This window comes from Somniosus microcephalus, chromosome 2 (genome assembly GCF_052327205.1).
Source record: "Somniosus microcephalus isolate GS21.2 chromosome 2, FLI_Smic_1.0, whole genome shotgun sequence".
Classification (NCBI taxonomy): Eukaryota; Metazoa; Chordata; class Chondrichthyes; order Squaliformes; family Somniosidae; genus Somniosus; species Somniosus microcephalus.
Genome location: NC_140988.1, coordinates 368,563,055 through 368,590,531, shown reverse-complemented (window position 1 = coordinate 368,590,531; position 27,477 = coordinate 368,563,055). Strand labels below are relative to the sequence as shown.

The following is a 27,477-nucleotide window of genomic DNA, read 5'->3' as shown; positions in this document are numbered from 1 at the left end:
TCTTTAAAATTATAAAAGGTTTTGATAGAGTGGATACAGAGAGAATGTTTCCACTTGTGGGGAAGAGCAAAACTAGAGTCCATCAATATAAGAAAGTCACCAAGAAATCAAATAGAGAATTCAGAGGAAACTTCTTTACCCAGAGAGTGGTGAGAATGTGGAGAAGGGAATCGAGGGTTATGCTGATAGAGTTAGATGAGGAAGGATGGCAGGAGGCTCGTGTGGAGCATAAACACCAGCATGGACTGGTTGGGCCCAATGGCCTGTATCTGAGCCGTATATCCTGTGTAATTCTATTTAATAAACAGACTTGCAACAAAAACAGAAAGCGTTGTAAATGCACCACAGGTACGTAGGGTAACGGGGGTTCTAATCCTTCGACAGAACTGAGAACTGAAACATCAGTAAGATAACGAAGGACTTAAAGAAGGACGATGGCGTACGTTGCATGCTTTCCTCAGGGCCCCGATCATTTCCGCTTGTTTCATGACGGTTGTTACATTACAAGGCCTTGGAGAGGGTGCAGAGGAGATTTACTAGAATGTTAACAGAGACTTCAGTTATGTGGAGAGGAATTTCAAAAGGGAATTGGATATATCCTTGAAAAGGAAGGATTCACAGGGCTATGGGGAAAGAGCAGGGGGAGTGGGACTAATTGGACAGCTCTTTCAAAGAGCTGGCACAGGCATGATGGGCCGAATGGCCTCTTGCTAAGGAAGGATATACTTGCCATAGAGGGAGTGCAACGAAGGTTCACCAGACTGGTTCCTGGGATGGGGGGATTGTCCTATGAGGAGAGATTGAGTAGACTAGGCCTATATTCTCTAGAGTTTAGAAGAATGAGAGGTGATCTCATTGAAACATACAACATTCTTACAGGGCTGGACAGGGTAGATGCAGGGAGGATGTTTCCCCTGGCTGGGGAGTCTAGAACCAGGGGTCACAGTCTCAGAATAAGGGGTTGGCCATTTCGGACTGAGCTGAGGAGAAATTTCTTCACTCAGAGGGTGGCGAATCTTTGGAATTCTCTACCCCAGAGGGCTGTGGAGGCTCAGTCGTTGAGTATATTCAAGACAGAGATCGATAGACTTTTGAATATTAAGGGAATCAAGGGATATGGGGATCAGATGGGAAGGTGGAGATGAGGTAGAACATTAGCCATGATCTTATTGAATGGCGGAGCAGGCTTGAAGGGCCAAAGCGGCCCACTCCTGCTCCTATTTCTTATGTTCTTTTATGTTTATCTGTGTTGTATGATTCTGTTTATAATGAGGCTTTGTGGCGTTAAAGGGACAGGCCAAGGTAGAAGAACAATTCATGGTACATTACACGCTATAATGCTCCTGTCACAATAAAACAGCACATCCCTGGACCTACTGAGAGCAACAGCACGGGAGATCTGCTAGGTCTCATTTAAATATTTCTTTCTCCAAAAGTGAATTAAGGAAATGCAGATCAAATTGCATTAATGTCAGCTCATAAAAAAAGAGTCAGTGTTGCAAATTACCTCAAAAAATTTCTTCTCAGAGTGACTGTGATGCAAAAGTTATAATTAAGCTCTTAGCGCTAATTAAGCTGGTATTCATGCCTTGGTATATCATTCTGCTGTAATTAGTTATTACAGAACAGGGCAGCTGCAGTCTCTGAAACATCTCTCTCTACTAATTCTCACATTACATTCTTAATTGGCCTTTTTGTAAAGAAGCACTTGAGGGGTTATGAATATCATTATTTTTCTGGAAAAAAATGCTTCCCTTTTTCTCCTGTCGAAGATTTATTGATTGCGTGCAAGAAAGAAAGTGATGATGTGATGTGATAAAAACTCAATGGCCTTGAACAGCTCACTGTAGGAGAATCATTATTGCTTGCGTTCATTGGCGGTGCTACATTACCTGATGTCACCCGGTTGTGTGGTTAGCCTGCTCGCGATGACGGATTAGTTTTTTTTGCTCAGAATAATCTTTGGTCACCCCTCGAAGACTATTTCTTCAACTTGAAAATCCAGGTGATTGGCCATTTTTTTAACCGCCCGATCATTTCGCTAGTTTTTAGTTGGTCATTTATCTGACCGATCCTGGATAATAGCTTTTAGGGAGGCAATGGCAATCTTGACCCTTTCAGAGCTAAAAATCTGTGGGGCAACACATCTTGGCATCAGTTAGGTGGAGAGACTGGAGAAGCTGGGGTGGTTCTCCTTAGAGCAGAGAAGGTTAAGGGGAGATTTAACACAGGTGTTCAACATCTTGAAGGATTTTGACAGAGTAAATAAGGAGAAACTGTTTTCTGCTGTACTTATCCAATTCCCTTTTGAAAGCCACAATTGAATCTGCTTCCACCGCCCTTTCAGGCAGTGAATTCCAGATCCTAACCACTTGCTGCATAAAAAAGTTTTTCCTCATGTCGCCTTTGGTTCTTCTGACAATCACCTTAAATCTGTGTCCTTTGGTTCTCGACGCTTCTCTCAATGGGAACAGTTTCTCTCTCTCTACTCTGTCCAGACCCCTCATGATTTTGAACACCTCTATCAAATCTCCTCTCAACCTTCTCTGCTCTAAGGAGAACAACCCCAGCTTCCCCAGTCTATCCACATAACTGAAGTCCCTCATCCTTGGAACCATTCTTGTAAATCTTTTCTGCACCCTCTCTAAGGTCTTCACATCCTTCCTAAACTGTGGTGCCCAGAAATAGAGCCATACAATACAAAAGCAAGGAAGTTATGATGAACCTTTATAAAACACTGGTTTGTCCTCCTGAGGTCCCCACCATCACAGAAGCCAGTCTTCAGCCAATTCGATTCACTCCACGTGATATCAAGAAAGGGCTGAGCGCACTGGATACAGCAAAGGCTATGTGCCCCGACAACATCCCAGCTATCGTGCTGAAGACTTGTACTCCAGAACTAGCCGTGCCTCTAGCCAAGCTGTTCCAGTACAGCTACAACACTGGCATCTATCCGACAATGTGGAAAATTGTCCAGGTATGCCCTGTCCACAAAAAGCAGGACAAATCCAACCCGGCCAATTACCGCCCCATCAGTCTACTCTCAATGGCACGATAGCAAAATACTGCAGATGTTGGAAATCCGAAATAACTCTCAATCATTAGCAAAGTGACGGAAGCTGTCATCGACAGTGCTATCAAGCGGCACTTACTCACCAATAACCTGCTCACTGATGCCCAGTTTGGGTTCCACCAAGACCACTCGGCTCCCGGCCTCATTACAGCCTTGGTCCAAACATGGACAAAGGAGCTGAATTCCAGAGGTGAGGTGAGAGTGACTGCCCTTGACATCAAGGCAGCATTTGACCAAGTCTGGCATCAAGGAGCCCTAGTAAAACTGAAGTCAATGGGAATCGGGGGGGGGAATGCTCCACTGGTTGGAGCCATACCTAGCACAAAGGAAGATGGTTGTGGTGGTTGAAGGTCAATCATCACAGCCCCAGGACATCGCTGCAGGAGTTCCTCAGGGCAGTGTCCTAGACCCAACCATCTTCAGCTGCTTCATCAATGAACTTCCCTCCATCATAAGGTCAGAAATGGGGATATTTGCTGATGACTGCACAGTGTTCAGCGCCATTCACAACTCCTCAGATAATGAAGCAGTCCATGCCCGCTTGTAACAAGACCTGGACGACGTTTAGGCTTGGGCTGATAGGTGGCAGGTAACATTCACACCACAGAAGTGCCAGGCAATGACTATCTCCAAAAAGCGAGAGTCTAACCACCTCCCCATGACATTCAACAGCATTACCATCGCCAAATCTGCCACCATCAACATCCTAGGGGTCACCATTGACCAGAAACTTAACTGGACCAGCCACATAAATACTGTGGCAACAAGAGCACATCAGAGGCTTGGTATTCTGCGACGACTGTCTCACCTCCTGACTCCCCAAAGCCTTTCCACCATCTACAAGGCACAAGTAAGTGATGGAATACTCTCCACTTGCCTGGATGAGTGCAGCTCCAACAACACTCAAGAAGCTCGACACCATCCAGGACAAAGCAGCCCGCTTGATTGGCACCCCATCCACCACCTTAAACATTCACTCCCTCCACCACCGGCGTACCGTGGCTGCAGTGTGTACCATGTACAAGATGCACTGCAGCAACTCGCCAAGGCTTCTTCAGCAGCACCTCCCAAACCCGCGATCTCTTCCACCTAGAAGGACAAGGGTAGCAGGCGCATGGGAACATCACCACCTCCAAGTTCCCCTCCAAGTCACACACCATCCTGACTTAGTATATCGCCGATCCTTCATCGTTGCTGGGGCAAAATCCTGGAACTCCCTCCCCAACAGCACTGTGGGAGTACCTTCACCACACGGACTGCAGCGGTTCAAGAAGGCGGCTCACCACCACCTTCTCAAGGGCAATTAGGGGTGGGCAATAAATGCTGGCCTTGCCAGCGACGCCCACATCCCATAAACGAATAAAAAATATAAGAAAAAATAATGCCATCATTGCTGTAAGTTTTGTTTTGTTGCCCCCTTATAAAGAACTCCCTCAAAGAATTGTATCAGGTTTGTCAAGCATGATCTTCCTATCTGAAATTGAGTTTGGCTGCTTCTAATTATTTTTGCTTCACCTGCCTGATCAAAACTCCCAGTCTGGTCACATGACTTGACCCATGTCATTAATCTTGCATGATTGCAAACCCATGAAAAAAATGAGGATTTTCAACTAAGAAAATGAATGGCCATTTCACAGTTGGCCTAAGGCTTTGGAAAGCTGAATGCTCACAGGATGAAAATTGACGTAATTAGATGATTGGATTAAATTTTGGGACTGATGAGGCAAAAGCCTGTTCAGTTCCCCAGCTATAAGCGGACTCCGCTAAATTAATTTGACACAGTCACAACTTCGTTATAAATGGGAATCACAAAACAGTAATTTGCCGCTAATTGAGCTTCTCTGAAAGGCCGCAAGGCTCTTGGGTGTAGGAAATCAAACTGTCGCACGTATCAGGGTTAAGACATACTGCTGGTGCAGAGCAAATAATGTTTCCTCTTGTATCTGGTCATTGCTATACTTCATTTGATGCTGACGCCAGGACCATTAAGATGCTGGGCCAGCATGTAGTTAAGTTTCACAAGGAAAAAGGTGTCATTGCTTTTTTGACAGAATTTTGTATAGCTAAGTCTCTTTATGTATGAACAACTAACCATCTGTACATATGTCACCCTTCAAGTATCATCCATTTTGTGTTACAGTTAAAAATGTGATTGCACTGGAGAGGGTTCAGAGGAGATTTATGATGATGTTGCCAGGACTGGAGAATTTTAGCTATGAGGAAAGAGTGGATAGGCTGGGGTTGTTTTCTTTGGAACAGAGGAGGCTGAGGGGAGACTTAATTGAGGTGTATAAAATTATGAGGGGCCCAGATAGAGTGGATAGGAAGGACCTATTTCCCTTAGCGGAGAGGTCAATACCCAGGGGGCATTGATTTAACGTAATTGGTAGAAGGATTAGAGAGTTGAAGAGAACATTTTTCACCCAGAGGATGGTGGGGTTCTGGAACTCACTGCCTGAAAGGGTGATAGAGGCAGAAACCCTCATCGCATTTAAAAAGTATTTGGATATGCACTTGAAGTGCCGAAACCTACAGGGCTACAGATCAAGAGCTGGAAAGTGGGATTAGGCTGGATAGCTCTTTTTTGGCCGGCACAGACATGATGGGCTGAATGGCCTCCTTCTGTGCCGTAAATTTCTATGATTCTATGGACTGGAGGAAGATGGAGGGGTGTGGGAGGAGGGAGAAGAGGAACGCTGTCCTTTTCCACATAGAGACATCAGATGATGGGCCAAGTCCCAAAGGGAGCAACGTCACCAAGAGTAGGATTTATTAAGAAGACATATCAAGGAGCAGTGGTTAGGCATGGCATTCCTGGGTTTTCGAAGCCCTGTTGTTTTTGCTTTTTTAAGCAAACACAGTTGACAGGGGAAACTACTTCTTCTTAGGCAGTCCCTCGGAACCGAGGATGACTTGCTTCCACATTAAAAATGAGTTCGCAGGTGACTGATGAGTCCAATGCGGGACCTACAGTCTCTGTCACAGGTGGGGCAGACGGTGGTTGAAGGGGCAGGTGGGTGGGGTGCTTGGGTTGACGTGCACTCCTTGCGCTGCCTGCGCTTGGCTTCCACTTCCTCCCGGCGAAGAGACTCGAGGTGTTCGGCGCCTTCCCGGATGCTTCTCCTCCACTTCGTGCAGTCTTGGGCCAGGGAGTCCCAGGTGTCGGTGGGGATGTTACACTTTTTCAAGGAGGCTTTGAGGGTGTCCTTGAAGCGTTTCCTCTGCCCACCTGGGGCTCTCTTGTCATGCCGGAGCTCTGAGTAGAGCGCTTGTTTTGGGAACCTCATATCGGGCATGCGGACAATGTGACCTGTCCATCGGAGCTGATCGAGCGTGGTCAAAGCTTCGATGCTGGGGATGTTGGCCTGAGCAAGAACACTGACGTTGGTGCGCCTATCCTGCCAATGGATTTGCAGGATCTTGCGGAGGCAGCATTGGTGGTACCTCTCCAGTGCTTTGAGGTGCCTGCTGTACATGGTCCATGTCTCTGAGGCATACAGGAAACAAAGCACGCACAACTATGAAGTTTCACAACATCCATATTCTGGCTGCTCTCGTTTTGTCTGGGTAACACCAGCTACCGCACTTCAAAAGCAATTCATTCTGTCAAGAGCTTGGAGACGTTTCAATGATGTGATAAGGGAATAAATGAATTCAAATAATCTTATTTCTCCTTAAGGACAATGGAAAGAGAGATACTAAGTGACCGGGAGCAAATACAAAGAAACATTAAACAGGAAGCAAGAGCAAAACAATTTAAAAATGTTAAAAATATAGTGAAGAGTTAACAGAGCGTAAGAATGTTCTACTACGGACTAATAATTGACGTATTATTTATAACCCTTGCTCTGGCCTTCCTGCTGCAGGAATGTAGCACTGCGTATTTTTTTATATATTCATTCTTGGGCATTGCTGGCGAGGTTGGCATTCATTGCCCATTCCTAATTGCCCTTGAGAAGGTGGTGGTGAGCCACCTTCTTGAACTGCTGCAGTCCGTGTGGTGAAGGTGCTCCCACAGTGCTGTTAGGGAGGGAGTTCCAGGATCTTCACCCAGCAACGATGCAGGAACAGCCGATATACTTCCAAGTCAGGATGGTGTGTAACTTGGCAGGATACTTGGAGGTGACGGTGTTCCCATGCGCCTGCTGCCCTTGTCCTTCTAGGTGTTAGGCGTCATGGATTTGGAAGGTGCTGTCAAAGAAGCCTTGGCGAGTTGCTGCAGTGCCTCTTGTAGATGGTACACACTGCAGCCACGGTGGTGGAGGGAGTGAATGTTTAAGGTGGTGGATGGGGTGCCAATCAAGCAGGCTGCTTTGTCCTGGATGGTGTCGAGCTTCTTGAGTGTTGGAGCTGCACCCATCCAAGCAAATGGAGAGTATTCCATCACACTCCTGACATATAGGTGGTGGAAAGGCTTTGGGGAGTCAGGAGGTGAGCCACTCACTGCCGGATACCCAGCCTCTGACCTGCTCTAGTAGCCACGGCATTAATGTAGCTGGACTTTACCCTCCCTGTAACTTTGGCAAAGGTTAGGCAGGAACCCTAATTACGGTGAATTTCTGCCAAAGTTACAGCAGCAGAGCGGAAGAGGAAACTCCCGGCGTAAATGTTTAACCGAATTCCCATTTTAGCTAGACAAGCATTATAATACATCACCATTTGAAGGGTATGTACAGGTGTGAGGGTGCACTTCGCAATGAATCTTGTATTCATTGCTGATGCTCAGTGCAGCCAACATCAACCACGTACACTCACTGGATTTATTTCACGTCAAAATATTTCATGCTTTCACAATAGAGAACATGAATTCAATGTCATTTTTTTTGAATTAGCATTTCATAAAGGTTTGTTAACGTAAGAAACCATTGCACAACACTGTGTAAAGTAGATGCGCAGCAAATGCATTTATCAAGATTTCATGCGAAAGAATTTGAGCGTGGCACATTCTCTCAAATAATACACCTTGGGCTAGAAATTCGGTTGGTGAGCAGCTCCCGTTAACGCCCCATTATCGCCCCACCGGAGGGGCTAAGGACTTACCGCGCGGTCACGGCGATGTTACCGCCGCCTGCGAAATTCACCTGGCGGTAATTCCTAGCGCCGCGATCTCCTGCGCCCGGAGATCGTGACGCCATCCGGCTGCGCCCCCCCCCGGACCCGAAATTCATTTCCGTCCCCCTGCAGCATCGCCGGGCGATGACACCGACAGCTGCACGAGGCGTTGATCGGGAGGCCGGGCGCTTCGGGGGCGAGACTTAAAGGCGAGGTGGCCGAGGTAGGTGAAAATAAAAACTGGGATGCTGTTTGCGGTTTTTTATTTTATCGTCGCCAGCCATCGATCAGCCCGGCACTCTGCTGCTGTGCATCGAGCTGATCGGGCCGGATCGCGGCTGCCATCGGGGACCAGGTAAGTTTTCCCCTTGCAGAGCCTGCAGCGGTGGGCCTTTCCTTTAAGGGGGGGAAGGAGCCTTCCAACGTGGCAGCACTGTTCACCTACCGCCCCGCCTGCTAACTGTTGCGCTCCAGGAATGAAGTGGACGCTTGATTTAGCGCTTGATCCACTTCCTTCCTGGAGAGCAAAACCGAATTTTTTAGAAATTGAGAAACATTAGCCTCTTTTCTCAACTTTTAAAAGTTAGTGCCCCAAACGGGGCTATAATTAATTTCTCCCCCAAACTTGTGTCAAATTATTTCCTCCAAAAGCTGTCACTTTGGAAAAAGAGGACACTTCAAAGATATTGAATTAAATAGTGGAAACTAAGATACTGAATTAAATAGTGGAAAGTTGCGAAGGGGATGGATGAGGTTGATCTGAGGTAAGGATGTTAGAAGCAGGAAAGGAAGGCTGCTGCTTTTCACCTAAAGGGTATTAGTGTTGTGGAATAAGCTACCAAGGAAGGTTGTTAAAGTAGACAGTTCAAGAGGCGACTGCTTCTGGGGAAGGAAGACATTGAGGGATGCAACAATAATTGCATTTATATAGCACCTTTCATGTGGAAAAAACATCCCACGGTGCTTTGCAGAAGACCAATGAGACAAAAAATGGGCACTGGTCCAAATAAGGAGATTTTAGGGGGGTGAGCAAAAGGTTTGGTCAAAGAGAGATGGGTTTTAAGAAGGATCTTAAAGGAGGATAGGGAGGTTGAGAGGTTTAGGAAGGAAATTCCAGAGCATGGGACCTAGGCAGCTGAAGGCACGGTTGTCAATGGTGGGCCAAAGGGAGGGGAGATGCACAAGAGATCAGAATTGGAGGAACAGGGAATTCTTGGAGGCGTGGGGGTTGTAGGGCTAGAGGAGGTGACAGGGATAGATAGGGACAAGCCTATGAAGGGATTTAAACACAAAGGTGAGCATGTTACATAGAAACATAGAAGATAGGAGCAGGAGTAGGCCATTCAGCCCTTCGAGCCTGCTCCGCCATTCAACGAGATCATGGCTGATCATCCAAACCCTAGCACCCGGTCCCTATACCGACAGCCATCCCACCCAAGCCCTATCCCCGTAACCCCGCGTATTTAATCCCTCCTAACACTAAGGGTCAATTTTTTTTATCATGGCCAATCAACCTAACCCGCACATCTTTGGACTGTGGGAGGAAACCGGAGCACCCGGAGAAAACCCACGCAAACATGGGGAGAATGTGCAAACTCCACACAGACAGTCACCCGAGGCCGGATTTGAACCCAGGTCCCTGGCGCTGTGAGGCAACAGCGCTAACCACTATGCCACCGTAAATTGGAGGTGTTGGGAGACCGGGAGACAATATAGGTCATCAAGGTCAGGAGTGACGGGTGAGTGAGGTTTGGTGTGAGATTGGAAAGGAAGCGGCAGAGTTGTGAATGAGCTGAAGATTACAGAGCCTGGAAGATGAGAAGCTGGCCAGGAGAACATTGTAATAGTCGAATCTTGAGGTGACAAAGTCATGGAAGAGCATTTCAGCAGCATCTGGGCTGAGGCATGGAAGGAGACTGGTGATGTTATGGATGTAGAAATAGGCGGTCTTTGTGATCGAGAGGATATGGGGTCAGCAGCTCAGCATGGGGTTGAATAGGACACTGAGGTCGTGGACAGTCTGGTTCAACCTGACAATGGCAAGGGAAGGGGATGGAAGCAATGGCAAGGCTGCAGTGGAGGAAATTGTGGTTCATCAAAGATGGGGGGGGTGGAATATTTTGGGGTGGTCAACGGACACGTTTGGTGGTGGGTCATGTGGGAAAAAAAATGTTTAACAGCGGGTCAGGAACCCGCTGTCAACCCACCGCCACACGACTTTCCCAGATGTCAGATGTGTCAACACTCCCATCTCACAGCTGTTCACTTTCCAAGCTCAGAAGCTGTTGCTTACTGCACTTGGAAGACAGATTGAGCTTTATGCAGGTTGCAAGTGTTTGGAGTAAACTCTGTATCCAGTGTCACCTCATTGGAATAACTTCTCTCACCATTGACAGATCGCTTCTGTCATCTCAACTTCAACTGCCATCTATTACATCAGCATCGGTGCCCTTGAAACTATCTTACTTTGGTCCTCAGAATCCCACCACGATCAGCCCCAACACCAGCAGCACCAGGCACACCAGCCGCACCAACAACAGCAACAAACTTCTCCGCAATCAACTGATGCTGCACAGGACAGAGGGCATCAGCGCCCGACCACGTTGCTGCCCGGGATGCCAGGGCCAGCTTCACCATAGCCAGATTTACTTCAGTTGACGTGCCAGTTTGGCACCACCCCACACCAACACCATAAAGCATCCCTACAATGCCCAAGCCATTCCTTTCACACTCATCACCATTGCAAGGGGTACCGTTGTGTCTCACCATTCACTGCAACTCACTAAGCCACTTCCAAAGGTTCACACAAACCTGTCCAAGAACGCAAAGTGTTAAAAATAAAGATTTCAATGTTTGACAGCACATTAACAGAAACTTCACATGAACATTGGCTAACACACACAAGTGCCTACCCTTGCGTGTTGTTAGATTATTTTTATTCGTTTATAGGATGTGGGCATCGTTGGCAAGGCCAGCATTTATTGCCCATCCCTAATTGCACTCGAGAAGGTGGTGGTGAGCTGTCTTCTTGAACTGCTGCAGTCCGTGTGGTGAAGGTACTCCCACAGTGCTGTTAGTTAGGGAGTGCCAGGATTTTGACCCAGCAACGAAGAAGGCTCGGTGATATACTTCTATGTCAGGATGGTGTGTGAATTGGAGGGGAGCTTAGTGTTCCCATGCACCTGCTGCCCTTGTTGGTATGATTGGACTAGGATGAGGGTGAGTGTGAGGGGTGCCCAGTGAGATGGGGAAGTGATAATGTAGATAGAGAGGGATGGGTGGAGGTGCAAGGTAAGTTGGTGTGAGTAAGGCTGTGCAGGAGTAGGGTAGGGAAGGCAGAGTGATGAGGATGTGATGAGTGGTACAGCAGGATGAGGTTGAGTGTGGCTTTGCAGTAACGTTTCGTGATCTGCTGAGATCATTGAAAGGTTTGCACCACTGCAGCCAGGGACCCCTGACGACACCCCTGCTTGTGTCCTCCTGTGCAATGTGCAACCAAGCTTTGTTTGGGGAGGTCTTTTCCGCCCATTGGAAGGGAAGAGGACCTCCCTGTGTGCTGTGACTCCCTCCATAAGCATATGGAGGGCATCATGGGAGAGCCTGGGTGCAGCCGTGCACCTCTGTGCAATGCTTGTCAGTGTTTGCAGCACCTCAATGCTGTGGAACACTGAGAGCACAACTGTCAAAATCAATTTGCGCATGATCCCTTTAAGGAAACCGGCTGATGGGGCATCATCAAGTGACGACATCAGACCCACTTCCTTCAATTGGCCGGGAAACACGCTGGGTGGGCTTAACAAGCCCAATCACTGTAAAACCATTCTACAGTGTGGGCTGGAGCCAGCAGCGAGGTCGGGACCCACCACCCACCCCGGCCACACCGATCTCACCGACGTTGGGGAAATCGCGGCCGGGATGTCAGATTAGCATTCTGATAACAGAGAGGCAGTGCAGAGTTGCTGGAATGGTAGAGCTGGAAACTGGCCTCATGCCTTCAGATGTTGTGGCCAAGAGTGAACCTGTAGTTGAGGAAGAGGAGAGGACCAAGGATAGGTCCTTGGAGGACTCTGGTAACGGTGCAGGGTAGGAAGCGAAGTCATTAATGGAGCTTTTATAGATATGTGAAGAGAAAAAGATTGGTGAAGTCAAGCGTCGGTCCCTTGCAGTCAGAATCAGGGGAATTTATAATGGGGAACAAAGAAATGGCTGACCAATTAAATACATACTTTGGTTCTGTCTTCACAAAGGACACAAATAACCTCCCAAAGATGTCGGGAACATAGGGTCTAATGAAAGGGAGGAACTGATAGAAATCAGTATTTGTAGGGAAATGGTGTTAGGGAAATTGATGGGATTGAGGGCCGATATATCCCCAGGGCCTGATAATCTACATCCTAGGGCACTTAAGGAAGTGGCCCTAGAAATAGTAGATGCATTGCTGGTCATCTTCCAAAATTCGATAGACTCTGGAACAGTACCCATGGATTGGTGGGTAGCTAATGTTACCCCACTGTTCAAAAAGGGTGGTAGAGAGAAAACGGGGAATTACAGACCGGTAAGCCTGACATCGGTAGTGGGGAAAAAGCTAGAGTCCATTATAAAGGATGTAATAGCAGAGCACTTGGAAAAAAGTGACCGGATCGGACAAAGTCAAATGGCTTTACAAAAGGTAAATCGTGCTTGACTAATCTACTGGAATTTTTTGAGGATGTAACTGGTAAGATAGATAAGGGAGAACCAGTGGATGTGGTGTATTTGGATTTTCAAAAGGCTTTCGATAAGGTCCCGCATAAGAGATTAGCGTGTAAAATTAAGGCACATGGGATTGGGGGCAAGGTATTGACTTGGATAGAGAACTGGTTGGCAGACAGAAAGCAAAGAGTTGGAATAAATGGCTCTTTTTCCGAGTGGCAGGCAGTGACTAGTGGGGTACCGCAGGGATCGGTCCTTGGACCCCAGCTATTCACAATATATATTAATGATCTGGACGAGGGAACTAGATGTAATATCTCCAAGTTTGCAGACGACACAAAGCTGGGTGGGCGTGTGTGCTGTGAGGAGGATGCCGAGAAACTCCAGTATGATTTGGGTGATTGGGCAGAAGCATGGCAGATGCAATATAACGTGGATAAATGCGAGGTTATCCACTTTGGTGTCAAAAACAGGAAGGCAGATTACTATCTAAATGGCAATAGATTGGGAGAAGGGGAAGTGCAATGAGACCTGGGCGTCCTTGTGAACCAGTCGCTAAAAGTAAGCATGCAGGTGCAGCAGGCGGTTAAGAAGGCAAATGGTATGTTGGCCTTCGTAGCGAGAGGGTTTGAGTACAAGAACAAGAATGTCTTGCTGCAGTTGTACAGGGCCTTGGTGAGGCCACATCTTGAGTATTGTGTGCAGTTTTGGTCGCCTTATCTGAGGAAGGATGTTCTTACCATGGAAGGAGTGCAGTGAAGATTCACCAGGCTGATACCTGGGATGGCAGGAATGACGTATGAGGAGAGATTGGGTCGATTGGGCTTGTACTCACTGGAGTTTAGAAGAATGAGAGGGGATCTCATCGAAACTTATAAAATTCTAACAGGACTAGACAGACTAGATGCTGGAAGGATGTTCCCGATGGTTGGGGAGTCCAGAACCAGGGGTCACAGTCTAAGGATAAGGGGTAAGCCATTTAGGACAGAGATGAGGAGGAATTTCTTCACCCAGAGAGTGGTGAACCTGTGGAATTCTCTGCAAAATAAGGTAGTAGAGGCCAATTCATTAAATATATTCAAGAAGGAGTTAGATATATTTCTTAAGGCTAAAGGGATCAAGGGATATGGAGAGAAGGCAGGGACAGGGTACTGAAATTGGATGATCAGCCATGATCTCATTAAATGGCGGAGCAGGCTCGAGGGGCCGAATGGCCTACTCCTGCTCCTATCTTCTATGTTTCTATGTTTCTATGAGATGGTCTGGCTACAATTGAATAAGAGCGAGGGCTGTCCGCTGAGCTGGACAGTGGAGGAGAGGCTTTGGATGAGGATGGCTTAGTTGACTTTGTCAGGTCGAGATGGGCGATGAGGGACAATACATCACGGTCACAAGCACAGAGGATATCATTTGTGACTTTGATTAGAGCCGCTTTAGTGCTGTGGCAGGAGTGAAAACCTGATCAGAGAGGTTAAAATATGGAGTCGCGGGAAAGATGAGCACGGATTTGGAAGGCAACAATGTGTTCAAAGAAATAACAACAGAAAATGCTGGAAAAACTCAGCAGGCCAGGCAACATCCGTGGAGAGAAATTAGAGTCAACGGCCTAGAAATTCAGTTGCCTTAGCGCCGCTTTTGAGGCGCTAGAGGGACTAGCGCCAGAGTTATGGCCAGTTTAAAAATTCCCTGGGGCCCTAAATCGGCGTTGCACCGGTAGCGCTGCGCCGGCACCGATGACGTCATCGGTGTGCGCAGCGTCCCGGTTGCCGTGGTAACCCGCCCGAACTCCAAAATTGAGTTGCGGCCGCCTCGCCCGTGGCAGCCGCAAGCAACGTTCTGTCAGAGGTGCCTTACTCCAGTTTGCGCCAGCGCATTAAAGGCCCCGCGGCGGCCGGCCACTTTCCCGCCGGCCGCCTGCCCGCAGCTCCCTCCCCGGACTTCTCCCCCCCCACCCCCCCCGGAACAGATGCAAGCCCGGCACTTGTCCGAGGTGCCGGGCTCATTTTTAAGCTGATTTGCGCGGGCCGCGGCCGGGTGCAGGCAGCTCCTCCTTAACGGGAGGAGGAGGCCTGCACATCCCCAGCCTGCCGCACCGCATCGGGTGCCGCAGCGCCGGAACAGCGCCGCAATGGGGCAGTTAGCGCCTATTGGGAGGCGCTGAAACCCTCCAGTAGCGCCGGCAGCCGTTTGGGCGCGGCGCTACTGAATTTTAGGCGCGCGCAGGGGGACTTAGCGCCGGCACTAACTTCCGGCGCTAAAGCCCTGGCTGCGCCAAAACTCAATTTCTAGGCCAACGTTTCGGGTCAAAACCCTTTCGGCTGAAAATTCAGTAGCCTTAGCGCCTCATTTGAGGCGCTAGAGGGCCTTGCGCCGGAGTTATGGCCAGTAGTGAAATTCCCTGGGGCCCTAAATCAGCGTTGCTCCGGCAGCGCTGCGCCGGCACCGATGACGTCATCGGTGTGCGCAGCATCCCTGTTGCCGTGGTAACCCGCCCGAACTCCGAAATTGAGTTGCGGCCGCCTCGCCCGTGGCAGCCGCAACCAGCGTTTTGTCAGAGGTGCCTTACTGCAGTTAGCGCCGGCGCATTAAAGGCCCCGCGGCGGCCGGCCGCTTTCCCGCCGGCCGCCTGCCCGCAGCTCCCTCCCCGGACTTCTCCCCCCCCCCCCCCGGAACAGATGCAAGCCAGGCACTTGTCCGAGGTGCCGGGCTCATTTTTAAGCAGATTTGCGCGGGCCGCGGCCGGGTGCAGGCAGCTCCTCCTTAACGGAAGGAGGAGGCCTGCACTTCCCCAGCCTGCTGCACCGCATCGGGTGCCGCAGCGCCGGAATTGCGGCGCGAAACGGCAGTTAGCGCCCTTTTCCAGGCGCTAAGACCCTTCAGTAGCGCCGGCAGCCGTTTGGGCGCGGCGCCACTGAATTTTTGGCGCGCGCAGGGGACTTAGCGCCGGCACTAATTTCTGGCGCTAAAGCCCTGGCTAAGCCAAAACACAATTTCTAGGCCTTTGTCAAGACTAAAGAGGCACAGGGAATGAAATGGATTAGTCCTATCACCATCTCGTCTCGTTTTGAATACCTCTTAATGCCTCTTCTTCTCTTTTGTTCTCTCCCAGCCCGGCCTCTTAATCTATTTCATTCCCTGTGCCTCTTTAGTCTTGACAAAGGGTTTTGACCCGAAACGTTGACTCTAATTTCTCTCCACAGATGTTGCCTGGCCTGCTGAGTTTTTCCAGCATTTTCTGTTGTTATTTCGGATTTCCAGCTGCTGCAGTATTTTGCTATCGTAACATGTTCAAAGACTTTGGAGAAGAAAATGTGGTTGGAAATAGGACAATAGTTTCCATATGGTAAGAAGGTGGGTCGGTTGAGATTTATCATAAAGTAATGGTTTTTATGTACCAAATGGCTTTTCCTGTTCCTAAGAATTCTTATCATCTTGGGTATTTTAACATTTACAAAGACACATGTAGCAAATTTCTTCATTGATTTTCACATACAGTTGAGAAAGATTCTCATATGCACCTTGGTGTCATGCTATTCCCCTTCTTTAGTTAATATCATCCCAATATTTTGACTTCGACATCCATGAAGAATTCCTTTGGCAGTTTTAGAAAGAAAGAACTCGGTTCCAAACGTGGTCACATCCTCGGGACATCCCAAAGAGCTTCACAGCCAATCAATTAGTTTTGAACTGTAGTGACCTTTGTAATGTAGGTAAGTGTGGTAGCCAATTTGCGCCCAGCAAGGTCCCACAATGAGTTAAATGGCCAGATAATCTGTTTTAGTGAAGTTGGTTGATGGATAAATATTGGCCAGGACACCGGGGAGAACTCCCCAGCTCTTCTTTGAAATAGTGCCCTGGGATCTTTTATGTCCACCTGTGAGAGCAGACGTGACTTCAGTTAACATCTCATCTGAAAGACGGCACCTTCCAACAATTCAGTGCTCCCTCACGGGAGTGTTCGTCTAGATTATCTGCTCAAGTTTCTGGAGTCTCTTAGAACCCGCGACCTTGTGACTCAGAGGCGACCTTGTGACTCACGGCTGACAACTAATAATAAGATAAAACATCTCAAGAGACATTCCTAGCACGTTACTGATCTGACAGCATGACCTACCACATTTGGTTGGCAGGTGGTTTTATTTCTAACACCTTTCTCATGTTTTCTTTATATTTGGAATGCTCCGCTAACACAGAAGTCTATGACTAACTATTTTAAAATGCCACATTGTACGCTCCTTCAAACTTGTCTTTTTTAAAAAATTCGTTTATGGGAGTCACTGGCAAGGCCAGCATTTATTGCCCATCCCTAATCCCTTGAGAAGATGGTGGTGAGCCGACTTCTTGAACCGCTGCAGTCCATATTATTATGTTTCGGAGCAGTTTGTTATAACTGAGGGGCTTGCTGGGCCATTTCAGAGGGCAGTTAAGAGTCAACCACATTGCTGTGGGTCTGGAGTCACATATAGGCCAGACCGGGTAAGGGCGGCAGATTTCCTTCCCTAAAGGACATTAGTGAACCAGACGGGTTTTTACGACAATCCGATAGTTTCATGGTTCACCATTACTGACACTAGCTTTTTTTTATTCCAGATTTATTTAATTAACTGAATTCAAATTCCCCAGCTGTCATGGTGGGATTTAAACTCACATCTCTGAGCATTAGCCCAAGCCTCTGGATTACTAGGCCAGTAACGTTACCATGATGCTACCATTCCCTATCTCAACTCAGACTTTTTTCTTAATGTGGGAGTTTTTAAAAACAAAATAACCTATATAGAATCTTTACTCTAGGATGTAAGGTTATATCAGATGTATTTTTGTCAAGACTCATTGAATCATTTCCTTCTCCACATCTTTGAAATCTATCTTCAGATACTAATTGGTGAATAGAAACATTTTTACAACACACAACGATAATAATCCCGACTGACTAGAATGATACCAGGGCTGTGGGTGCTGGGGGACAATTGTAGCCATCAAGACTGAGTCATAGAGTCATAGAGTTATACAGCACGGATAGAGGCCCTTCGGCCCATCGTGTCCGCGCCAGCCATCAAGCCCTGTCTGATCTAATCCCATATTCCAGCATTTGGTCCGTAGCCTTGTATGCTATGGCATTTCAAGTGCTCATCCAAATGCTTCTTAAATGTTGTGAGGGTTCCTGCCTCCACAACCCTTTCAGGCAGTGAGTTCCAGACTCCAACCACCCTCTGGGTGAAAAAGTTCTTTCTCAAATCCCCTCTAAACCTCCCGCCCTTTACCTTGAATCGATGCCCCCTAGTTATTGACCCCTCTACTAAGGGAAAAAGCTCCTCAGCATCCATCCTATCTATGCCCCTCATAATTTTGTACACCTCAATCATGTCCCCCCTCAGCCTCCTCTGCTCCAAGGAAAACAAACCCAATCTGCCCAGTCTCTCTTCATAGCTGAAGCGCTCCAGCCCCGGTAACATCCTGGTGAACCTCCTCTGCACCCTCTCCAACGCGATCACATCCTTCCTGTAGTGTGGCGACCAGAACTGCACACAGTATTCCAGCTGTGGCCTAACCAGTGTTTTATACAGTTCCATCATAACCTCCTTGCTCTTATATTCAATGCCTCGGCTAATGAAGGCAAGTATCCCATATGCCTTTTTTACCACCTTATCCACCTGTTCCGCCGCCTTCAGGGATCTGTGTACTTGCACACCCAGATCCCTCTGACCCTCCGTCTTGCCTAGGGTCTTACCATTCATTGTGTATTCCCTTGCCTTGTTAGTCCCCCCAAAGTGCATCACCTCGCACTTTTCCGGGTTAAATTCCATTTGCCACTGTTCCGCCCATCTGACCAACCCATCTTTATTGTCCTGCAGACTGAGGCTACCCTCCTCGCTATTTACCACCCTACCAATTTTTGTATCATCCGCAAACTTACTGATCATACCTTTTACATTCATATCCAAGTCATTAATGTAGACCACAAACAGCAAGGGACCCAGCACCGATCCCTGTGGTACCCCACTGGCCACAGGCTTCCAGTCACAAAAACAACCTTCGACCATCACCCTCTGCCTTCTGTCACTAAGCCAGTTTTGTATCCAATGTGCCAAGGCACCCTGGATTCCATGGGCTCTTACCTTCTTGACCAGTCTCCTGTGCGGGACTTTATCGAAGGCCTTACTGAAATCCATATATACCACATCCACTGCGTTACCCTCATCCACACACCTAGTCACCCCCTCAAAAAATTCAATCAAATTAGTCAGACATGATCTTCCCTTGACAAAGCCATGTTGACTATCCCTGATTAATCCTTGCCTCTCCAAGTGGAGACAAATTTTGTCCCTCAGAATTTTTTCCAATAATTTTCCTACCACTGATGTTAGGCTCACTGGCCTGTAGTTCCCCGGTTTTTCCCTACTTCCCTTCTTGAATAATGGTACTACATTAGCGGTTCTCCAGTCCTCTGGCACATCCCCTGTGGCCAGAGAGGTCCTGAATATATGTGTTAGAGCCCCCGCAATCTCTTCCTTTGCCTCACACAGCAGCCTGGGATACATTTCATCCGGGCCTGGGGATTTATCCATTTTTAGGCCAGCTAAAACCGCCAATACCTCCTCCCTCTCGATGTGAATATGTTCGAGCATATCACAGTCCCCCCGCCCTATTTCTATGTCTACATTGTCCTTCTCCATAGTGAAAACAGATGCAAAAAATTCATTTAGAACCCCTCCTACATCTTCCGGCTCCACACACAGATTGCCACTTTTGTCCCTAATGGGCCCTATTTTTTCCCTAGTTATCCTCTTACCCTTAATATACTTATAAAACATCTTAGGATTTTCCTTTATTTTGCTCGCCAGTGTTATTTCATGGCCCCTCCTTGATCTCCTAATTTCTTTTTTAAGTATCCCCCTGCACTTTTTGTACTCCTCTAGGGCTTCCTCCGTCTTTAGCCTTTTGTATCTGCCAAAAGCCCTCCTTATTTTCCTAATCCATTCTCATATATCCCCTGACATCCAAGGTTCCCTGTGGTTTTTGGAACCACCCTTGACCTTTACGGGAACATGTTGCCATTGTATGATCCCAATCTCCCTTCTGAAAGCCTCCCATTGCTCTGATGCGGATTTTCCTACAAGTAGCTGATCCCAGTCCATTTTGGCCAGATCCTGCCTTATCCTATTAAAATCGGCCTTCCCCCAATTTAGAACCTTTATTTCCGGCCCATCCCTGTCCTTTTCCATGACCACCTTAAATCTTACCATATTATGGTCACTGTCACCAAAGTGCTCACCTACTAGCACTTTTTCCACTTGGCCGGCCACATTCCCTAGAATTAGGTCCAGTCTTGTAGAGAGAACCCCCTCTCTTGTAGGACGTTCTACATGTTGGCTCAAAAAGCTCTCCTGGATGCACTTTAAGAATTCTACACCCTCTGAGCCTTTCACACTCTGACTATCCCAGTTAATATTGGGGAAGTTGAAATCCCCCATTATTATTACCCTATTATTTGCACATTTCTCTGAGATTTGCCTACATATCTGTTCCTCTATCTCCCCCTGACTGTTTGGAGGCCTATAGTACACTCCCAGCAAAGTGCTTGCCCCCTTTTTGTTTTTAAGCTCCACCCATATGGCCTCATTAGAGGAACCTGCTAATATATCATCCCTCCTTACTGCAGTAATTGACTCCTTAATTAATATTGCGACACCCCCTCCTCTTATACCTCCCCCTCTGTCTCGCCTGAAGATTCTGTACCCCGGAATATTGAGCTGCCAGTCTTGCCCCTCCCTCAACCATGTCTCTGTGATAGCAACAATATCATACTCCCATGTGTTTATCAACACCTTCAGTTCATCCACCTTATTTGCAAGACTCCTTGCATTAAAATAGATGCCATCCAGCCTTGCCCTTATATATTTGCCCTGTCTACCAAGCTGACTTGTTTTTTTCTCTATAATTGGCAGCACATCACCCCCTATTTCAGCTCCCCTCTGTATCCCATCCCCCTGCCAAGTTAGTTTAAACCCCCCCCAACAGTGCTAGCAAACCTGAGAGCTGTAGTGTATGTGCTTTAAGTCAGAACTACTTTTTACAGCTCCTGTATACTGTAGTACCGGCAGTGACCACACCGGTATATAAGCTGTGCGCATGCCTCTGTACCCTAGTCTAGAGATTACCCTCCTCCAGTAAAGACCTATTATTTGTTTATGTACAGCATCCGTGTAATTATTTATCCACTGAACCACGGATCTAACAGTGGCGACGAGTGTTGATGCGAATCTATCTGCAACATAAAAAAAAAAATAGTCGAGTCCAGGAACACGGGCGTCGACCGCGAGCAACCGCCCAGCAGTCAGGCAGAGATCCAACTTCGCTGGGGAGGCTGTGGAGAGCCGGGCTTGGTTCCCCAGCCACAACGAGCAGTATGAGACCGACGACAGGTCCAGAGCAGACCCTTCCCGAGCAGCGGCGGCTGGAGCCGACCGACGGCAGAGAGAGAGAGCCGGGCAGCGTCGACGGGGTAAGAAAGAGGGTGAAGAGAGCAGGGCGCAGCCGGGGGTTGATCACCGAGCGGCGTCGAGGAAAAATACTGCAAACCGGAGAGAGAGAGGGTAAGAAACAGCCGGGTTCTAGACTGAGCGGCGTCGACAAATATCAAGAGAAAAACGCGCAGAGCACAACCAGGGATCACGGGCTGATCAGGGTCCGCGGGGCGAAGCAAGGGGAGACGCCATTGAGCCGTGGAGAAGCAGGGAGAGCGCGGGAGACGCCATTGAACCGCGGAGAAGCAGGGAGAGCGCGGGAGGCGCCACTGAGCCACGGAGAAGAAGGAAGAGCGCGGGAGACGCCATTTTGCGAAGCCGCAGCGGAGAAGACGGGCGAGCGCGGGAAGGAAGGAAAGCGCGGGAGACGCCATTTTGTGCCAGCGGAGAAGAAGGGGAAGTGCGGGAGGTGCCATTGGTGATAGTTAACGCACAACCAAGGATGCCGAAGAGTGGCAGTATCTCTACGTTCGACAATGAAGTCGAAGATTGGGCGACATATGTGGAACGTATTGAGGTGTACTGCAGGGCGAATTAAGTGCCAGATGCTAATAAAGCACTGGTTCTGTTAAATTCCATGGGTGCAAAAACTTATGGGTTACTGCAAAATCTAATAACCCCAGAGAAGCCGGCAAACAAGAATTTTGAAAGCATAGTAGAAATCCTACAGGACCACTTAAACCCCACACCGCTGCTGATAGCAGAACGATTTAAGTTCCATAAAAGGAACCAACACAAAGACGAAAGCAATGCTGAGTACCTAACGGAACTGCGCAAGCTATCGAAATACTGCCAGTTTGGAGCGGGACTAGCAGACACCTTAAGGGACAAGTTTGTGTGCGGGCTACAAAGTGAAGGAACCCAGAAACGGCTTCTATCAGAAAAGGACCTTACACTGGACAAAGCTTTCAGTGTGGCAGTATCACACGAAGCAGCCACAAGGGGCGCTGCAGAGATATAACGGAGACCGCAAGAATATGGCACCAACGAAATGACCTATGGAACAGGGAAGTGCTATCGCTGTGGCAGAACAACACATGACCAGAAAGATTGTTGGTTCAAGGACCAAGTGTGCAGACAGTGTGGGAAAGCAGGACACATAGCAAGAGTCTGCAGGTCTGGGAAGAAAACCAACAGTAAGAAATCTCCACAGGAGAAGTACAAAAAGGTACACCAGGTGATGGACAGTGGTTCAAACGAACAGAAAAGTGACACAGGCTCCGGAAGCAAGGAGCTGGGTTGTCTGAAACTACATAATGTAACCGAAATGGAGGATCACCAGACTATCTGGGTTACACTCAAGATAGACGGAGTCCAAGTGGAAATGGAATTGGACACAGGGTCAGCTCTAACAGTCATAAATCAAAGAGACTATAAGCGGCTATTTTCACACATACCCTTGAAAGCTACAGAGATTGTCTTGAAGACGTATATGGGGCAAAAAGTCTACCCAAAAGTAAAAATAAGGGTGAAAGTGACATATAAAGGTCAGGAAATACCTAAAATGGATATATATGTATTGCCAAATGGAGGACCACCACTGCTAGGACGTGAATGGATCCGGAAGATACATTTAGATTGGCATTCCATACAGGCACTGAAGGTGGAGGCCAAAAAGGATGACGACGTCACACCTGGACGACTGTCAAAAATGCTAACTGACGCAAAAGAAGTGTTCCAGGAGGGACTAGGAACACTAAAAGGAATAACAGCAACAATTAAAATAGAGGATAATGCAAGCCCAAAGTTTCTGAAGGCCAGACCAGTGCCTTACGCGATCAGACCAGCGGTTGAAGCAGAGCTGGAAGGGTTGGAACGTTCAGGAGTACTGTCCAAAGTGGACTGGAGCGAGTGGGCTACACCCATCGTTCCTGTAATGAAGAGGTCGTTGAGTAATACGCCTGGGGAACCAAAGAAGGTCCGCATCTGTGGGGATTTTAAGGTGACAGTGAACCCTGTCCTTCACACGGTGCAATATCCGCTTCCGCGAATTGAGGATATTTTCGCCTCGCTATCTGGTGGTAAATGCTTCACCAAAATTGATCTAGCCCAGGCGTACTTGCAAATGGAGGTAGAAGAAGCTTCGAAACATTACCTTACGATCAACACCCATAAAGGTCTCTATCAATACAACCGGCTGGTGTTTGGAGTAGCCTCGGCTCCGGCTATCTGGCAAAGGGCGATGGATCAGGTCCTGCAAGGGATTCCAGGGACCCAGTGTTGTTTGGACGGCATCTTGGTCACGGGCGAAAATGACGGCGATCACCTCGCTAACTTGGAGAAGGTGCTCGCCAGATTAAAGGAATATGGGCTACGAGCTAATCCACAAGTGCGAGTTTTTCCAGAAACAGATCTCGTATTGCAGCCACGTCATCGATGAAGAGGGGTTACATAAGTCCCCTGACAAGATAGAGGCAGTAGTCAAGGCTCCAGCACCGGAAAATGTGTCACAACTGAGGTTGTTCCTCGGGCTGGTAAACTATTACCACAAGTTCTTACCAAATTTGTCTACGGTATTACACCCGCTGAACACCCTACTGCAAACAGGGGTACCATGGAAGTGGGATGATGAACGTAGATGAGCTTTCCAGAAGTGTAAAGAATTGATCACATCAAAAGAGGTGTTGGCCCATTGCAACCCAGCACTACCATTTCGTTTGGCATGTGATGCATCACCATACGGCATTGGAGTGGTGCTGTTGCACAAATTCCCAGACGGGTTGGAGAGGCCAGTAGCCTTTGCGTCTCGGTCACTAACCTCAGCTGAGCGCAACTACGCCCAGATTGACAGGGAGGCCCTCAGCCTAGTATGGGGAGTAAAAAAATTCAACCACTATCTGCATGGACAGAAGTTCACCTTGCTGACTGACCACCAACCACTTGTCTCCATCTTTAATCCTAAGAAGGGTGTGCCAGTAATGACTGCACAGCGGTTACAAAGATGGTCCCTGTTTCTAGGGGCGAATCAATATGAAATAGAATATAAAGGCACGAGACAGCATGGGAATGCTGATGGGCTATCGCGCCTGCCACTGCCTACTGTGGAGGAAGCACCAGCAGTGGACCCTATCGAGGTATTTTATTCGTCGATAATTGAACGATTGCCAGTAACAAACGCGGATATAGAGAAGGAGACCCGCAATGATCCGACGCTGTCACGGGTATATGAATTGACGGTGAGGGGATGGCCAACACATGGCGACTCACTGTTGCCAGCATTCTCATCCAGAAGAGAACAGCTGTCAGTATGCCAGGGGACAGTGATGTGTGGATCCAGAGTGGTGATTCCACCCAAGTTAAGGGAGAGAGTGCTAAATGAGCTACATGAAGGTCATCTGGGGGGAGTGAAAATGAAAAGCCTAGCTAGGGCTTATGTGTGGTGGCCGGGAATCGATCAACAAATTGAAGACCTAACTAAGAGCTGCTTAGGATGCCAGAAGGTCCAAAATGCACCACCACATGCCCCTCTACACCCATGGGAGTGGCCCTCCTCTCCATGGCAACGGGTGCACATTGATTTCGCTGGTCCATTCATGGACTCAATGTTCTTAATAGCAGTGGATGCTCATTCAAAGTGGCCTGAGGTGATAAAGATGTCTTCAACCACTACAGAGAAAACGATTGCAGTCCTACGGACCATATTTGCCAGAAACGGGTTGCCAGAGCAGATCTGCTCTGATAATGGACCACAGTTTGTGTCCGACGAGTTCCAAAAATTCATGAAAAGGAATGGGGTAAGGCATTACACATCCGTCCCGTATCATCCAGCCACCAATGGATTGGCTGAGAGGTTCGTACAAACCTTTAAGAAGGCGATAAAGGCCATTTGCGACGAGGAAATTCCACTACAGCATAAGATGGACAATTTCTTATTAGCCGACCGAAACGCGACACATGCAGTTACCAACCAGACCCCGGCCATGATGTTCTTTAACCGAAGGTTGAGATCTCGTCTGGACTTGCTCAGACCAAATGTGCGAAGAAATGTTGAGGACAAACAATTCCAGCACATCAACGAGAAGCCGACAAGGAGATTCAATGTAGGGCAACCAGTCTTGGCCTGGGACTATCGAACAGAGAAGTGGCAACCCGGAACGATATGTACAAGGCAGGGGCCATTAATGTACACAATGGATGTCGGGGAGAACATTGTGAGATGCCACGTCGATCAGACCTTAGCATCACAGGAATGCGTCAACCCCATGTCTCGAGTACCTGGGGATGAACCCGACATACCGGTAGTATCTACTTCAGACCCAGTAGCAGTGGAACCCGATGAACTACCCGATGAAAGGGGGTCAGAATCGCCTCTGCACCAAGAACAAGAACCTCCGGAAAGGCGCTATCCCGAAAGGGTCAGGAAGCCGCCCCAAAGACTGAATCTATAAATGGACTATTATTGTTATTGAATGTACATGTAAAAATGTAATTGTTATTTGAATATTAAGGGGGTATTATTAATCTAAAAAGGGAGGAATTGTAGTGTATGTGCTTTAAGTCAGAACTACTTTTTACAGCTCCTGTATACTGTAGTACCGGCAGTGACCACACCGGTATATAAGCTGTGCGCATGCCTCTGTACCCTAGTCTAGAGATTACCCTCCTCCAGTAAAGACCTGTTATTTGTTTATGTACAGCATCCGTGTAATTATTTATCCACTGAACCACGGATCTAACAAGAGCGATAGATTTTTGTTAGGTAAGAGTATAAAGGGATATGGAGCAAAGGCAGGAATATTGAGTTGAGGTACAAGTCAGCCATGATCTAACTGAATGGTGGAACAGGTCCGAGGGGCTGAATGGCCTCCTCCTGTTCCTATGACTGTGGATGCTATATTCACAAGACAAAACTGGTTCAGCATCGCAACCTGTCCCAGGTCTTCTGGCAACTCTGAGGGAGTTTATCCAGGCAGAATCATAGAAGTTTACAGCACAAAAAGACCATTCAGGCCATCGTATCTGTGCCAGCTGTTGGCTAGAGCAAATTAATCTAATCCCACTGCCCTGCAGTCCTCTGTAACAAATAATTACCCAATTTTCTCTTAAAAGATTTAATGCCCTTTGCCTCCTTGAGGCAAAGCATTCCATGCTTCAACAATCAGAGAAATGTCTCCGAACCTCTCGCCTCACTCCCTCAGTAACAATTTTAAATTGACGACCCCTTCGCCACTGACTCTGCAACTGGAGGGAATAGACTTTCCCTATAGCTATCAAAATAATCACTATATTGTCTCTCCCAGGACATTACATGGCTGTGGGGGGAGGGAGGGACTGGGGGGTGGTGGGGAGAGAGGGAGGGGGTGTGTGTAGAGGGCAGGGGAGTCATGATGCTCCGGGTGTGCGGCAGGCAGAATGGACTATCTGGTCTTACCCTGCCCACATGTTGGTTAAACTTTTCAAAATTAAAAAAACTCCATTATATCACTTCTTGCCCATCTCTGCTCCAGTGGAACGAGTCCCAGTCACAAGTATCTCCTCGTAACTCTGCTTTCTTATCCATTATCTAAGAAGTTACGCTGATTAGCTGCTGTGAATAAATATTTATTTTTATTTTGAAGTAGCATCCGGAGGGATAAGGGTGAGCCAATATCAGCAAAACAAAACTTCAGCATTTCCGTTGATGAATTGGACACAAAGATTAACCTTCCTTGTGCTGTTTTGGATGCTACAGCTATACAAAGCCCTGGTCAGGCCACACCTGGAGTACTGTGAGCAGTTCTGGGCACCACACCTTAGGAAGGATATATTGGCCTTGGGGGAGTGCAGCGTAGGGTTACCAGAATGATACCTGGACCCCAGAGGTTAAATTACAAGGAGAGATTGCACAAACTAGCATGATATTCCCTGGAATTTAGAAAATTAAGGGGTGATTTGATCAAAGTTTTAGAGATATTAAGGGGAACTGATAAGGTAGATAGAGAGAAACTATTTCCGTATGAGGAGAGATTGAGTAGACTAGGCCTATATTCTCTGGAGTTTAGAAGAATGAGAGGTGATCTCATTGAAACAAACAAAATTCTTACAGGGCTTGACAGGGTAGATGCAGGGAGAATGTTTTCCCTGGCTGGGGAGTCTAGAACCAGGGGTCACAGTCTCAGAATAAGGGGTCGGCCATTTAGGACTGAGATGAGGAGG

At 47.8% G+C, this 27,477-nt stretch overlaps 1 protein-coding gene across 1 annotated transcript in view; it reads right to left on the bottom strand.

Moving 5' to 3' along the window:
• The window catches only part of LOC147123754 (dedicator of cytokinesis protein 2-like), a 1,461,504-nt gene that overhangs the window by 1,259,242 nt on the left and 174,785 nt on the right, over positions 1-27,477 (bottom strand). The gene's annotated exons all lie outside the window — the stretch shown is intronic.